Source organism: Dasypus novemcinctus, chromosome 10, assembly GCF_030445035.2.
Source record: "Dasypus novemcinctus isolate mDasNov1 chromosome 10, mDasNov1.1.hap2, whole genome shotgun sequence".
In the NCBI taxonomy this organism is placed as follows: domain Eukaryota; kingdom Metazoa; phylum Chordata; class Mammalia; order Cingulata; family Dasypodidae; genus Dasypus; species Dasypus novemcinctus.
In genome coordinates, this window is record NC_080682.1 from 22934630 (window position 1) to 22948375 (window position 13746).

The window sequence follows — 13746 nt, forward strand, 5'->3', positions numbered from 1 at the left end:
ATGCATGTAGGTATATAATATTTTAACTTTCTATGTAGTATGCATTTAATATAATTTGTGATAAATTTAGTAAAGTAGATGTACTATTTATGTAAATTTATCATCCATTAATAATTAGGGAATACACATGAAGCACTACCCAGAATTTTAAAATATGAATTCTCTTTGGTATGAAGTAAAGATGCAATTAAATTTTTCTCATTCAAACAATCAATAAAGCCAACAAAAATTTTTGAAATCATTTCAACCCTGATCTGGGGTTAAGAGAATAAATTGAAGATATCACAAATTTTACTGATTATGGACCTTGATTTCCAGATGGCACAGGATGACCACCAAAGTTAGGGAAAGATGAAAGTAGGCAAGCAACTCTGGGAACAGAGGCTGATGAGGATTAGTGTAGAAGAGATGAGGGATGAGTTGGGAAGCTGGACTTTCTTGTGTGGTTTCATAAATAGAGATGAGAAGTATAGTGAGATAAATCCTTGAGGATTCTAGGCAGATGATGATAATGAGACTCTGAGCACTGGGGATTAAGGGAGGATCAGATTTATGGGTGTATCTCTTCATCCCAGATGACTGTGTTAGAAGACAAGAGGAAATACAGTCTTATTCTAGTGTACAGATTCTTTGTTGTTTCCTGTTGGGGAAAGAAAGATTTTTCTTGAAATGTGCATCTTGGCATTTATTGAAAGATTTGGAAACATCTGGGGAAGATGGTTTAAATATATGCATCCTAAGTTCACTTCTCTTTACCAGCCTTTCTTCCTTTTTAAATATAAATATTTAAGACTATACATTTCTCCATTAATACCTCTTTTCAATGAATCAAATATTTATTATGCAGTATTTTAATTATGATTCAGTTCTAGTCACTTATAAATGCCTGTTATGATTTATCCTTTGACGTATATGTTATTCAGTTTTTTTTTTAATTTGCCAAAGTATGGCAATTTTATCATTTTACTTTATAATTGTATTAGGTTCCATCTTAATTGTGTAGTGTGATTATACACTCTACACAATTTTAAGATAGCCATTTTCGAAATGTTTATAATTGCTTGTGATAATTTTTGTAAATCTTTCGTGTAGTCTTAAGAAAAAATCATAATCTTTTATTTTTAGAGGCAGAATTTTTTATTTCTGTGAAATATATAGCTAGCTAACTGATTATTCAACTCCTTTAAATTTTTACTGTTGTCTCACTTGATAACAAATATTCTGGAGTGCTGTATTGAGAGCCCCCATTTTAATGGCTTATTTCTTAATCAAATTTTATATTTTAAGATCATTGTGTTTTGTTCACACATAGGTTAGAATTTGCTTATCTACTTGATGAACTAAATATTTTATCATTGTACAGTAACCCTATCTATTCCTAACAATGCTTTTAGTGTACAAGTCTTTTTAATGACCTTGAATAAAAGGGTCAATTAGGACCGGCAGAATATCTCAGTCTACGTATAATACCAGGAGTTAAAAATGCTTTTCAATCTGAATAAAAGGGGAAATGGAAAGGACAAATTAGTTTATATGGCTATGAGTCTCCAAAAAGAGCCGGGAGGTTATCAGAGGGATTGCCCTTATGCACACCTCAGCAGAGTCTCAGAGACAGATAAAGTAGATACAACCCCAGGTATTGGTTCTTCTGAGGGCTACAGAGACCCACAAGTTCCATGGTCATGGTGGATGGAGTTCAGTGCCATGAAGTTGGCCCTACTTTGGAGTTTGTGTTTATGTGTGATGGAGCTGGACTCAGATGTGGTCTTTGTCCACAAGCCTCTCCTGTTACTTTTACCAGATCTGTAATTGGTTCTGGGGTTTAGTGTATACCCAGGGGACCTGAATCTCTGGACTGACCATGTGATAGCCAGGCCCTGAGCCTCAACAGATTTGCAACTACACTCTGGTTTATTGGACTTACCCCACTCAGCTAACATGGAGTTGAAGAAGGTCAACCACCACACCAGAGAGCAAGAGTGCCTATAATTGAAAGCAGGAGAATTGCATCCATCATCCATGTGGAATCTAAACCCCCTCTTCATACAGATGTGGAGTGGACATAACCTTTCCAGGGCCCACAGGATGGAGGAATAGAGTATAGATTAGAGTGGACTTACTGATATTATATTTATGAACTATTGTGATTAGTAATCGAAGAAAATGTGGCATTGGTGTGGAGAAAGTGGCCATAGTGGCTGCTGGGAGTAGGGAGTGGGAGGAAGAGATATGATGTGGGGGCATTTTGGGGGTTTGGAGTTGTCCTGGGTGGTGCTGCAGGAACAGTTACCAGACATTGTATGTTTTCCCATGGCCCACTGGGTGGACTGTGGGAGAGTGTGGGCTATGGTGTGGACCATTGACCATGAGGCGCAGCGGTGCTCAGAGATGTATTCACCAAGTGCAGTGAATGTCTCATGATGATGAAGGAGGTTGTTGTTATGGGGGGAGGAGTGGAGTGAGCGGGGTGGGAGGTATATGGGGACCTCATATTTTTTGAATGTAACATTAAAAAAATAAAGACAAAAAAATAAAAAAATAAAATATTAACAAGCAAGCTTTATTTTGACTATTGCTGCCTATTATATACTTTTTCATCATTTTACTTTTTCATGTCTTTGTTTTGAACATATCTTTTTAAAAAATCTTGTCTGTTTTTTTACATACATTCTGAAAATCTGAGTTATGTCCATTTACATGATCATTGATATAATTGGAATTGTTTTCACTATCACAGTTTTTATATCTATTTGCCATTCTATCTGCTTATTTAATTTTTCTTTTGTCTTTCTTTTTGTAAAAATTGAAACTTTTATTTAATGGTCTCTCTACTGGTTAGAAATTTATGTACTGTTTTTGTTCTTCAGTTTGTTACTCTGAGAATTATACCATGCACATCTAACTTAAATTATCTCAAATTAACATCTAAATACCCTTTATAAAAAGTATTTGCGTTTTAGAAGACTTCAACTTTTATAATTTAATTCTGTGATTATGATTTTGTTTTGCAGAGTTCAGGTTTCTGTCCTTTTTTAAACAACACATTTTAAAATCATCCTCCTCACTATCATCATCATCATTGTCATTACTATTATTTATTGAGGCAATATTCATTTGGATTTATATATAAATTTAAAATTTTATTTGTACATTTTTCCTTTTTTCATCTCAGGTCATTTATCTTGCTTTTTTTTTTTCTTTTTCCTGAGATATATTACTTAGATTTCTTTCTTCCTTTCTTCCTTAATTTCTTTCATTCATTCTTTCTCTCTCTTTCCCTTTCTCCCTCTCTTTTTCTCTATTTTTTTTAAAAGAAAATTTAGATTACATTAATGGCTCATAAAAAATATAGGGGATTCCCCTATGTCCCACTGTCTTCCCCTCCCACACTTTCCCATATTAACAATATCTTTCATTAGTGTGGTACATTTGTTACAATTGATAAATAGATATTGAAACATTGCCACTAACCGTGGATTATAGTTTATATCATAGTTTACACTCTGTCCATTTAATTTCGTAAGTTATGACAAAATATATAAATGGCCTGTATCCATCATTGTAACATCGTTTTTAATTCAAGTCTTCATGGTCATTTTTCATATCTTTATTTCATCCCATTCTGTTTCCAGAGGGCTGTTTGATAAACATTTGTTGAATGAATGAATGTTCAAGAATATTTAGTTTTCTTTTAGATTATATTTCTTCTTTTATATATAGCTATATTTTTATTTATATATGCACACAGGCACACACACAGATAGAGCACACTTGAGTTTTTCTGGCAATGGTATAAACGCAGATCTGACCATTAAGTGTTCTGTGTGTATTAATAGGAAAGAGGTACAGATTGAGAATCTTAAATCAATTTTTGCATCATCTAGAGTGATTAAGTTAATTCCATTCCTCCAAATGAGTAACTGTCCATATAAAGAGATTGCATAACTAAACAATATTAAGGAGGATGTACTCCAAGCCAGGGACTATAAAGATGAATCTGAGCAGCAGCAATGTATTAAGGTTGTGATGAATTGGAAAAAGGAACCAATTTAAACATAGGCTTAGACTTCAAAAATATGACTATAAATATTTCATATAGATTATAGGTATCTATGACAGAGCATAAATTTATCCACTCAAGACTAGCTACAAATTGAGCAAAATGGGATGTGGAAATGGAAGGGAATGGTTACAAGTACATGCTATCATTATTATATTGTCAAATAAATGACTGGTTTACCTGAGTACACAAATAACCAGGATATAAAACAAACTGTGCACACCACCACAACACCACTGCCACAATCACAACAACAAATATATAAATAAAACTTCTCTTTGGGTTCCAAGCAATGGTTTGAACTTGTTGAGATACATAAAAGATCAGCAGATCACTGAAGTGGGAGATGTGAGAAGAGGGTCTGCTGTTGGTTAGGTGCCTGCGCTTGGATAAGTCTCTTCCCACTCTAGAATTCAGTTTCTCCATCTTTACAATGAGGATATTTATGCAGGCTCTCTTTAAAATCCTTTCTAACTACCTCTGTGTCTATGTATATATATATGAAATACTACATAGAGAGTTCTATACCTTTCTAAATTTCTATTATAATTTTTCATTTGAGATATCAGTTATATAGTATTATTTTTAATTTTCCAAAGTATGGGGATATTTTAATTTATAATTTTGTTATTAGTGTCCACCTTAATTGCCAATTGTATTCACAAAATACAACCTGAAATAAAGTAACTTTTTGAAGAAAGTTTAGACTTGCTTTTGCATATCTACTCATAACTAATTACAGAAGTACTACCGAGATATATAACTAAAATACTCTGAATCTTTTTATACAAAGTACAATATTTAACCATGGTTTCTATGATTTTTCAGAAAATTTTTCTCTCTCTTTAGATAACAAAACCAATGCCTCTCATATGAAACAAAGAAATGTCCAGAAGAAACTACACAGAAGTGACAGAATTTATTCTCTTGGATTTAATAAGCCATCCAGAGTTGTGAACTGCCTACTTTGTGCTTTTCCTTGTAGTTTACATCGTCATTGTGGTAGGAAACCTGGGCATGATTGTTTTAAATTAAAATTGATTCTCGACTTCATACCCCCATGTACTTTTTTCTCTCAAGTTTGTCTGATCTGGATCTGTGTTTCTCTACAAACGTCACTCCTAAAATGCTAGAAAACTTCCTATCTGAGAAGAAGACCATTTTGTATGCAGGGTGCTTAGTGCAGTGCTATATTGTCATTGCTGTGGTGCTTAGAGAGCACTGTATATTGGCTATCATGGCCTATGACTGCTACATGGCCATCTGTAACCCCCTGCTATACAGCAGCAAGATGTCCAAGAGTGTTGGTGTCTGCCTAGTCATTGTCCCTTATGACTATGGCTTCCTCCTCAGTGTGATGGAAACTTTGAGGACCTACAGCCTCTCCTTCTGTGGTGCTAATGAGATTAACCATTTCTACTGTGCTGATCCTCCCCTTATCTAACTGACATGATCTGACCCCTATAGCAAAGAGTTGTTGATGTACATACTTGCTGGCTACAACAACGTCCAGTCCCTTCTGGTCATTCTCATGTCCTACATATTCATCCTTGTTGCCATCATCATAAGTCATTCAGCAGAGGGGAAGATAAAAGCTTTTTCCATTTGTGGCTCCCACCTGACAGTGGTTACAATCTTCTATGGGACCCTCCTTGTATGCATTTGAGGTGTCCCACACAGGAGTCTGTGGAGCAGGGCAAAATGATGGCTGTGTTTCATATCACGGTGATTCCCATGCTGAATCCTATGGTCTATGGTCTCAGGAACAAGGATGTGAAAGAGGAATTGAGAAAAGTGATAAGGAAACAAAAATTTATAAAATAAGAGTTTGAAGTTGCCATTTAAAAAAAATCCTGAAATGTTTTTTGATGTGATATTATTCAGTTATACATTACATTTTAGGCTACTGGTGCACAATACTTTTCTGACTTTACTAGACAGCTGACTAGATAGAAATCACAGAATTTAGTAGTCAAAATGGGTAGAATAGGAGGTACCACTTAAACAGTTCATTATAATTCCTGGTTGTATTAATTAGTGTCACTTTTTGTAAGAAATGGTTGCTTACACAATGTATGGTTTTGTTTCCATTGTTTTTCTGTCAGATAAGAATAGTTTGGAGGTATGTATTCCCTGACTTGTAAACCAGAGTTATTAGGTTAGGTTGCTAGACTCCTTACATTTTTTCTTTTTCTTTTTTATTGTTTTATACACTTTATTTTACTATATGGTTTTCATAGTCACTAATCTTTTGTTTTTTGTTTGTTCTTTCTCTCTTTACTTTTTTTATGTTACATTAAAAAAATGTAAGAGTCCCCATATACCCCCCACCCCCCCTCACCCCACTCCTCCCACATCAACAAACTCTTTCATCATCATGGTACATTCATGGCATTTGGTGAATACATTTTAGAGTACTGCTGCACCACATGGATAATGGTTTACATTGTAGTTTGCACTCTCCCCCAGTCCACCCAGTGGGCCATAGCAGGACATACAATGTCCAGTATCTGCCCTGCAGTACCACCCAGGACAATGCCAAGTCCTGAAAATGCCCCCACATCATATCTCTTCTTGCCTCTCCCTACCCTCAGCAGCAACCATGGCCACTTTCTCCACATCAATGCTACAATTTCTTCCATTACTAATTACAGTAGTTCCATAGTAGAATATCAGTAAGTCCACTCTAATCCATACTCTATTCCTCCATCCTGTGGACCCTGACTTATGATCTCAAAGTTACCTCATGATCCAAAATGACTGCTAGAGTACCAGCTTTCATGTCAACATGTTCTCCAGATACACTAAGTTTTCCATACAACATGTCTGCTTATATTTCATTGGCTAAAACTTAATCACATTTCCATAACTCCTTGATAAAGAGACTTGGAAATGCATATTCAAGGACACTGTGGACCAGAATAAAAAATGAGAGTTCTATATCTATGGAACTAACTACCTCTCTCTTCCACACCAACAGTGAATAAATGTCTAAAATTACATAGGAGGATGGCATTTAAGTTAGCTTTGAGATAACAGAGATCATAGGAAGGTGACTTCATACATGCAAGCACACACACATGTGCAAACTAAGCTGTTCTCACTTCAATGCTTCTGCATTGCCAATAGCATGTAACTCAATCTTTTGATTTACTTTCAATTTAAGATCTCATGGAAACCTCTCCTCAACCAGTAAAAACACTTTTAATTAATCTTTCAGTGTAAAACTTTCTCTGTGTTTTGATATCTTCAACTGCTTGCTAGAATTAGAGAATTTTAAAACCAGAAATATCTCAGAGACTATCTGGCCTGAAAGCTTTATATATTGAGTAGAGTTGAACCTGGAAAACTTTCCTATAGGGCTAAACTGAAGTTGTCCATCATTCTGTCTTTGTTTTGTATTATCTACTTACAGGGATGACCTAACCTTGAATAACCTAAAAGTCTTGAGGCATACTGTATCACATACACAATTTTAATAACCAATTTTTTTCTTTTTAAGAATATTTGTCTTACCCCATCGTCATTTAAGTAATGCGTTGCTATACCACTTTCAATGATTACCAATACTTGAAATGTGAAACATTTTATTCACAAATGGGAGATTTTGGGATACATGGTAAGTATTTTTGAGTATATTCTCTTCTAAAATATTTTTTCAAATAAATCATATATTTTCAGAGATCCAGTGTTAAAATCACATAGGCTTTTCTTACATCATCAAAAATGTCTTGCTCATCTAATCTTTTGTAGACTTATTCTAAGGGCATCTGGCTGTGTTAAAATTGATTATATAAAAGAAATAATTTTACCTAACATTTTCTTCCTTTTCTTTTCAAGGATCTTTTTAACACATAGAAACAACTTTTAACAGTTGCTTCATTAAAAATATTTTATAAACCATTATATTTTGGTATTGTGCACAGCTGTGTTTAGATGTAGACATGGGTAGTGAAGTTCACTCATATGTCAAGTAAGGACTTACTACCATTCTGACTTTCCACTCATTTCTTTACCATCCTAGCACCTGAGATTCTAATATAGCCTTAGTAACATTACCTAATGCCTGAACCTTTGAGGTTATAAGAGCATGGTCATAATTGCTAGTCCTAAATCAGCAAAGAGCATGACTACACTATAATTTTCTTAATTTCTTTGTCAGTTAAAATAATTACTTAAAATGTCTTAGCAATAAAGGCAAGTCCATGCTATAATTCACATTTGAGGAAAGGTCTTGTGATCTTTAAGGACATTTTTAGGACAAAATTGTTTACAAATTTCAAATGCTCATGTGTCAATAAGGTCAAACCCAGGAATCAAGGAAGAGTTAAAGTAAAATTACATGGTTGGCCTGAGAAACACATTATACAGATCTTTAAATACTGTACACAGAAATATATATATTTGAGATCACAGAATGAATTATTATATGATGAGGGAAGAAAAATCTAGCAGAGGAAATTGTCCATGATATTCCAAAACTGGTTAGGCCCAGTGATGCTTCCTCTCTCATCTAGACACGCGTCATAGAAGTTAAGGGAAGCAGAAGGCAGTAATTCATACATAATATTATCACTATTTTTTTAAATTAATATTAACCATCAAAAAAGAGTCATCAATTCAATAAATAAGTCTTTGACTTGTGAACAAATCTGCCAGTAGAAGTATAACTTATCAAATCGTGCATTGTTTTTGCTTATGAGAACCCTGTTAACAGACACTTCCCATTTTTAAGCTGATGACTACCTTGATAGGATAAACCTATTCCCCACTCACTGGAAGATGAACTATGACACTTTATTTCAAAGAGTTTGTGTTTTCAGGTTAGTCGGATATAGTGTTTAGGGATTTGTGAAGATTTATTAAAATCTTGTTGACCAATAGATGGATAGAAAGCCCAAACAGTCTTGCTTTCTAGGTTGTCATTATTAATAATTCCATTTAGTCAATGATAATTGATATTATAAAATTATATATTATGTACATACTAGGCAAGGAAAAGGGAGCTCAAGCAATAAACAGTAAATGATAATGATAAGTTTATTAAAACATACAGAAAAATCCCCTAATTTGGAGGAAGGGAAGAGGCAAAAGATAAGCTAAAAGTGATTAAGCCATATGGTTGCCTGAGAAGCAGGAAAATCAATACCCCTTGCCTTCTTCCTCTGAGATAGACTTGGGGTTTGAGTGGGGAAATGAAAGACATTCCATTGATTTTTCAGAATTTAAGTTCCAAGAAGAGCTGTATTCTTTTTAACGTTGAACTCCTGGAAGAAGCAAATTCCCAAAATACAATGATAGAAGCACATAAATGGAGAGCAGGGCCTAGACATCTAAGGTTCCTCTGGTCCAGCATGATGAGGTATTTGCAAAATGTTCTCTGTTTTTTAAAGGGGGAGAAAGTAAATGAAAGGGGTAAAACATTAAAAGCCTTGTTTCAAGTAAGGAAAATTCAGAAGGAATCAACTAAGAACCAAGATACGTCATTAGGATGTAAGCTCTATGAGAACAGATGCTATTTTTACCACCAATGTATCCCGGGCCATAAAGAATAATGAATGAATAAATAAATAAACAAATAAATGTCAATGTTTATAGATGATAGCATCAAGGACAAGAATTGCCTTACTTTCCAATGCCCTGGGGTACATTTATGTCCTAGAACTCAGATGTAGCCCTATGGAAAACAGGAAGAGGGCATAATCAAGTTAAGTTTCTTCCATTTTAAAAAATGGACCTTCAAAGTATTAATCAAGCTCAATTAGAGAAATAAATTTGCATGTCTCACATAATGGAGATTGAAAACAGAAAATACCCACCTATTATCTGTTTACAGATTTTCTTTTTCAATAATAATTTAACTGCCATTTCTCAAGCATGTTAATATCTTTAATCTCCTAAATGGTTAGTGCAGCAGTTTGATATGGTTATGTGTGGCTGGGGTTTGTTTAACCCCGATGCTGACGGGGGGGTCTGGAGGGGTCAGGCTAGACCGCAGCGGCATTTGAGGCTGCGGCAGACAGCCTCAGAGGGGCTCTCCGGTGTGGCAGACGCACGGCAAGGGGAGGAAGAAAGCCGCGGAGATCAGGTCTGTGCGCAAGTCTGGTTTATTGCGGAAAGGGACACAGCTTTATAGAGTTAGGGACTGCGTGGAGGGATTTGATAGGTGCGGGCGGGTACTGCTTCCTGATAGGTGATTGTAAGTGGTTGCTAGGCAGAGGGCTGGCTGAGAGGTTTGGAATAGGGGAGGGGAAAGGGGAAGTGAGAGTTGGCTGGATGTTGGGCTAGGCGGGAGATAAAAAGGGGGAGGGCAGCGCTGGCCAGTCGTTAGCAGCAAAGGCCTAGTCAGGCGTAGTCACCTTATCTAGGCCCAGTGGGCAGAGGCGGTATCACTTCTTGCCACACTGTTTGCTACTGTGGCAAGCCGGGCGCCCTTCCTCCCACATCTCCCCCTTTGTTTTTATTAAGTTCTTCCGAAAATCTTGATTTGAGGAGGGAGGGGGACTGTGCCTGTCTTAGGTCGGGATTGCGCCCAGCTGGGCAATGCCTGTGCCACACAGGTGGCCAGTCTTACCCGTCATGGGGAAGCACGGCAGCAAAACGCTGTGTCCCTGCCTTAGGTTGACTGACGGGCCGATCCCGTTGCCCGTCATTGGCTAACCAGTCCGGCGCCTCGATGGAATGTTGGTGGCTTTAGATAAACAGGATGGGGGAGGGGAAAGGGTAAGGGTAAGGGGTTAGGATGGGCGGTGAGAAGGGGTAGGGGCAGGGGAGCTGGGGCTCGGGTGCGTTGAGAGGCGGCTGGCCATTTGGGGAGGACGGCAATTAATGGAGACTCCTGGTGCGTCTTCGTCGGTGGTGCGGATTCGCTGGTACCGGACTTGGATGGGCTTACTAAGGACAGAGTTAACTTGATTTTTGACAAGCTGGATAATTTTTTTTTTGATGGCTCAAGGCCCTAGGGAGAGCACTAGGAGAAAAGTAATGAGCGGGCTTAAGAGGGGAAGGAGGTAAGAGAGAAGCTCATTGAATCCCCAGGAAAAGGCCCCTGAGGCTTCTCTTTTTAGCTTTCATTTTCTAAGGCCTTCTCTGACTTGGGCTAGGTTGTCTCTTATGATGCCAGAGTGGTTGACATAGACACAGCACTCTTCTCCTAACGCTGCGCAGAGCCCCCCTCTTTTAGGAGGAGGAGGTTTAGGCCCCTGTGGTTTTGGAGAACAACCTCGGACAGGGAGTTGAGACATGTTTCAAGGTGGGCCATGGAAGTCTCAAGGCGGGCGATGTCTGCATTGACAGCTTGCCTAAGGGTTGAAAAGGAATTATCTTGGAGGCTGAGAGCTGCAGCTCCAGTGGCTGTGCCGGCAAGACCTAGAAGGGTGGCGATTGTGATGGCGGTGAAGACTTCCCATTTCTGCTCGTGCTGTGGGGAGCTGAAGTGCTGCCAGGAGTCAAAGAATTGTTTATCAGTATAAAAGAGAACGCGGGGGGGGGCAATGAGTATGAGCACACAGGTGTCGCCAGTGGAGTTAAGGGTTTGAACATTGAGACATTGAGTGAGGCTGGAGGAAGAACATAGCCATTTTGTGTTATTAGGGGGAATTAGGAATTTAGTGACTGCATTAGGGGTGTGAGTTAGGTTGCAGAGGGACTGCATGGAGGGGAGAACCTTGCCGCCAATTCTTATTATACAGAGTCCAGTTTGGGAAACTGATCGGAGGGTGAGTCCTCTTTTTGTTTGGTTCCAATTGCAAGAGGTACCAGTGGAGTCTGGGGCAGCGCGATAGGCGCCGTAATCATAGTTGCTCATGTAAAGTCGGGCTCCCCAGGTGCAGCTCTGTAGCCAGCCTGCATTTTCAGGGTTTTTGACAGTGAGTGTGATGCTGCCCCAGTGACTTTTATCTTTAAAAGAAAAGGAGAGATAGGGGTCCCTATTGGGAGCTCCCGACCATCCGTGGGCCATGGTTTTGCACCCCCAGGAAGGGCAGTAATAGTGCGCTGGATCATGGCAGCCTCTGGCCATGGAAGGACAAATATAGAAGCCTGAGACTTCATGATTATAGGGGCCATTAAGGCCTGTAAGTGAGCTGTACCAACACCGGTGAGTATTGTGTGTAATGTCTTGAAGGGAACCACCACTGGCGAAAGGAAGGTTGGCGAGATTACATATGTGCACTGTGAAGGAGGGAGCACCCGCAGTAATGTTATTAGCGAGGAGCTTTTCCTGCTGCTAAAGAGAGAGTGTCCAGTTAAAGGGCTGATGGCTTATACTAGCCTGGTCCGTAGTGGAGGGGAGCAGAGCTAACATGAAAAGCAGGAGAGAGTGTAGATTTTTAGGTTTTTTGTTTGAAGCCAAGGTGCGGACAGCAAGCTGTACTAGCTGTCCAAGGAGGAGGGTGTCATGAGCTGGATCCGCGGCCACATTTAGCCTCTCCATCCGATGGGCGAGTGCTCTCATCATGCGTCGTTGGAACCTGCTGCTGGCCGGTGGCGGGTTTGACATTACTCCTGGGGATCTAGAGCAGCTGGGAGGCATTTTCTGGAAAGACACAAGCAAACCCTCTGCCTTGGGTGAGAAGGGGACTGGGTCCCTGCCAATTGTTTGTTTCTGGGTCCTTCTAAAACACCATCGGGGCAACTCTTGGTGCGTAGGAGGGGCCCCAATGCTTATGGAGGGGGGAAAGACCATTTTTATCAAAGGAGAGGAGGTTTATGTGAATGAGGCAGGCAGTGATAATGTCGCCTGGTTGACTATGTGGGCGTAGATCCTTCTCTTATTGAATTTGCACTTTGAGCTGGCAGTGGATGCGTTCTACTATAGCCTGCCCCTGGGGGTTGTGTGGAATGCCGAAGTGGTGAGTAATGTTGTAGAGCTGGAGAAATGCAGCGAATGAGGAGCTGTGATACCCAGGCCCATTATCGGTTTTTAAATCCCATGGGACTCCCATGAATAAGACGGCTTGCCGCAATGCTTTAATGCAATGCTTGGCTGTTTCTCCCGGTAAGGGGACAGCGTAGCAAAGGTGAGAAAAGGTGTCGACTGTGATATGGACATACTTGAGGCGCCCAAATGATGGCACATGGGTGACGTCTATTTGCCATCGGGAGTTTGGCTTGAGGCCGCGGGGGTTGACCCCTTGTGGCTGCAACGGTCCAAGCGGCAAGAAGGGGGCGCATGTTTTACAGGCACGCACCAAATGCTTGCAAGTTTCCTTGGGGAGGCCCGGCAAAAGACGTTGAAGTGAGGCCGCTGAAAAGTGGAACTTAGAATGGTGAAGTTTGGCTTGACTGACTAAGTCTCTGACAGTGGCTATTGTATGGGTGGAGATGGCTTGGTTGGCAGCAGAGTTACCCATGGCTAGAGGCCCGGGCAGCCTTGAATGGCTGCGAATATGAGAAATGTACCATGGCTGTGTGCAGAGCTCGAGCTCTCGCTGCAAGGCACGGAGTGCTTGATCAATGGGCGTGTCACGTGGAAAGAAAACAGCATGGGCAATAACTGAACAAACTGGCAGGGAGTACTGACTATCAGTGAAGATGTTGATGGGCTCATTGCTGTGGTGTTGGAAGGCAGTGAGGATGGCTAATAGCTCGCCCACCTGAACCGATCCGGGATGGGTTTGGCAGTAGACGGTTGGCAAGTCACGGCTGGGAGAGTAGGCAATATAAGCAAACTTGGTCTTAGAGGC

The 13746-nt window shown here is 39.5% G+C and overlaps 1 pseudogene; it reads left to right on the forward strand.

Moving 5' to 3' along the window:
- Positions 1 to 5114: 5114 nt before the first annotated feature.
- Positions 5115 to 5884, forward strand: LOC101410667 (olfactory receptor 5M5-like; annotated as a pseudogene).
- The last annotated feature ends 7862 nt before the right edge of the window (positions 5885 to 13746 follow it).